This window comes from Urocitellus parryii, chromosome 1 (genome assembly GCF_045843805.1).
Source record: "Urocitellus parryii isolate mUroPar1 chromosome 1, mUroPar1.hap1, whole genome shotgun sequence".
Lineage (NCBI taxonomy): Eukaryota > Metazoa > Chordata > Mammalia > Rodentia > Sciuridae > Urocitellus > Urocitellus parryii.
In genome coordinates, this window is record NC_135531.1 from 6,618,936 (window position 1) to 6,622,302 (window position 3,367).

Here is a 3,367-nt window from a genome sequence, read left to right on the forward strand (position 1 = left end):
GCAGCCCAGATTTACCCCAGCATTTGAGGATACTTATGCTCAGATTTTAGGCTTCTCTTTTTTCTTCTTGTCAGCCAACTCCAGCTCACTTCTGACACCTCGAATCATGAAGATGTGGCTTCCCATCTGAGTTCCCACAAAGCTCATGCTCTGGAGTGCCCTCAGAGAGAGCCTGAGCCAGCCTGGGCTGGTCTTTATTCTAAGTGCTACTCCCATCCCATTTCATGCTTGCTGAAGTTGGTCAGGGTTCACCATATTCTAATAGGGAGAGGCTAACATGCACACGTGTGAGTACTACGCACACTTATCTTCAGAGCTGCTCATTATTATCTGCACAGGGTTGTTCCCACACAGCCATTTTTCCTTCACAGAAATTAGAACTATTGGAATATTATTTTAAAATGTCATTCAAGTCAGGTGCATGCTGCTCACATAGAGTCCCAGCTACTGGGGAGACTCAGGTGGGAGAGCTGCTTGAGCCCAGGGGTTCAAGGTCAGTCTAGGCAACATAATGAGACCCTCTCCCAAGCACACACACACACACACACACACACACACACACACACACAAGTTAATGTGTATATAAATTAACCTTTATCATTTCCAAGTGTGAGTGACGTTATATACTAAGCACATAGTAAAAACAGAAGGAAATATAAATTTAAAGCAGGAATACATATTTTGAATTATTAGACTCACTGATCTCAAAGATTGATTTAGTTAACTTATTCTAGAATTTGGTATCCAATTAACCATGATTCTTTTTTTTTTTTTTAATATGGGACGCTTCACGAATTTGCATGTCATGCTTGCACAGGGGACATGCTAATCTTCTCTGTATCGTTCCAATTTTAGTATATGTGCTGCTGAAGTGAGCACCAACTTTACTATTAGGTGCCTCAAAATATCATTGACTTAGTTTTAATTGAGTGAAATAATTTACACCAAGTTTTTTACGTATGTGAAAGAAAATAAAAGTGTTATGACAATGTAAACTCTATATGATACTGCTATTCATTCAATTTTTTCTTGTCCCAACAGTGTCTTGATTCTCTAATCCAAACTTTTAGATTAAAACACAGTCCCTAAAAATATTCTTTTGGGGAATTGGAGAGCAGTTCCATAACGTTATGTGCATCAGATCTGTGGAAGGACAGGTTCCATGGAGAGATGTTAAACTTGCTGGCAGGGTAAAGTGTACCCTGAGGGCTAGCCGTTTGCCACGTGTGATATTCTAAGCACAGGTAGTCACAAAGCTGGACGCGTTGTGGGCTGACGGTTCTGCACTGGAAAGGAGATGAGCACAACACCTTCAGGGCACTGAATTCAGGACTCTGACACGTTGGCACTCTCGTAGAATGGCGTGTTTCTACTAAGGTTTGCCTATTTGTGGTGTCCATGCTAATCAGCCTGTGTTTCAATTTGTTGGAACATTAAACCAGAGAATCAGAAGTCATCTTGCATGATCTATAACTACTCGGCCCAGATCTGGTTCTTCAAAATTACTAATTCACTAGATAATCTGTTACATTTTAAGTAACTCATGGTATGAAAAAAATTCTGTCCTGGGTTGAGTGAAAATGCATCTCTGCTTAATTTCAATTTATTTTTAAATTTTTTTCCTGTGAAGCTTCTCAAATAAGCTACTTTCACATATTAGCTCTGAGCTCAATAGCAGTTCTTAATATACACCCACTATTTGACAAAAGGATGAGACCATAGCTTGAAAATATTTCAAAAGAGCTCATTAATATTACACATGATAAAATAAGAACTTTTTAGTTTTTTCCCCCATACCATGTACCATTGACACGGGAGGGTGGGTGGTGAGGGCTTTCGTGGTTAAGGACAAAGCAGAGATTGATTGCATTTCACTCTTCACGTGGACCCTCTGGACTTCTGTAACAAGGCAATCAGTGTTATGACGTTCTTCGTATCTCCAGGATGGACAGATTACGTTGCTGGTTCAACCTACATTTCCTTCTTCTTTCTTGCTAACTCCTAGGCCGTTCCTTTTGTTTGAGCTTCTGGTCAGCACATGTTCTGGGAAGTGAGTAGTGAATCCCAAAGGACTGTGCCCTTGTGGTGGTCTTATTGCTCCTCCCGTGAAGCCTGTCACACTGTGCGGGTGGATGCACTCCCATGGCCATCTGCTGGTGGATGGTGCAACTTGTTGTCTCTCCAGACTGATCAGGACCCTTCTTGTGGGAGGGGGGATTCTTCTAAATATAAAAGGGTCATATTTCCTAACCTAATAAAGGAGGGAAGTCGGGGGAGCAGAGCCTTTTGTGCCCATGCACTTCCTGTTTAAAACCCTCCTGTGTGAGGATGTGACATCGATAGCTGCACCGTTCCACCTGGGCTCAAGAGGTGACAAGCTTGGGGGAGACTAGTCAGGGTGCCAACATGGTGTACCAAGGGTAGATGGCCCTGGGGATTTAGGACCTCCTGGAGACCCTCTCCCTCTAGACTTCTGAGTCATGGAAAGGAATTCTCTGTCTTGGAGCTGAGAGCCATCCTATGTACCTCCACACTTTTTAGCATACTAGGAGGCAGACCTGAGGGCCTGGGGCTAAGACTTTCATTTAATTCCAAGGATAGGAAAAAAGAACCTCTGAAGAATGGCGGGGCAGAAAGTCCAAAGTGCATAGCGAGAAGCAGAAAAGGGAGAGAGCCTGGGAAATAAGGAGACCAGGGTTCTGACAGTCCTTCCCAGCGGGAAGCAGACTGAAAAGTGGCCCACAGTCAAAACATCCAACAACCAGTGGCAGGGACACCACCCCCAACCTGTGTGCTCACTGCTCCTCACTCACAGGGGTGTCCGTGTCAGATCAGCACCAACCACGCTGGGCGGGCAGGCTCTGTGTCCACCCCCACCCACAAATACTGTGGCCTGAACAGGACCAGACTTCCCTGAATGACTGGGAAGTCAGAAGACCCGAGGTGGCCGATATGAAGGGTGGATGAGGTGAAGGCTGGCCATGTTCATGGGTCTCCCGGGATCCTGGGCAAAGTCACCAAGGAAGGGGCCATGGAAACTAATCCACGAGAGTCCACAGAAGTCCTGGTCCATGTGGGGTACCACTGAGCCCTGACCAGGATGACCACAAGTTATACCCTCCATCAGCAGATATCAATGGATGACCAGGCAAGCCTGTCTTCAAGTTTACTGGTCAAAGAATGGTTCAGACAGAGGGTAACAGAGGCACCTGGACCCCAAGACTTGCTTCTCCTTGAACAGTTTATTTTCCATGTCCCTTACTGCTAGCTGCCACTTTGGTGAAGTTTGGGGAAGGCAGGCAGATGCTTAACATGGGGCCGTTGCCTGTCAACCCAGGGCTTGGGTAGTTACGTCAGGAGGTTCTTC

At 45.1% G+C, this 3,367-nt stretch overlaps 1 non-coding gene across 1 annotated transcript; it reads right to left on the reverse strand.

Annotated features, from left to right (window-relative positions):
• Positions 1-772: 772 nt before the first annotated feature.
• On the reverse strand, positions 773-879 carry LOC113188669 (U6 spliceosomal RNA). Its single transcript, XR_003301570.2, has one exon. It is a non-coding gene; the product is annotated as a U6 spliceosomal RNA (small nuclear RNA).
• Positions 880-3,367: the final 2,488 nt, after the last annotated feature.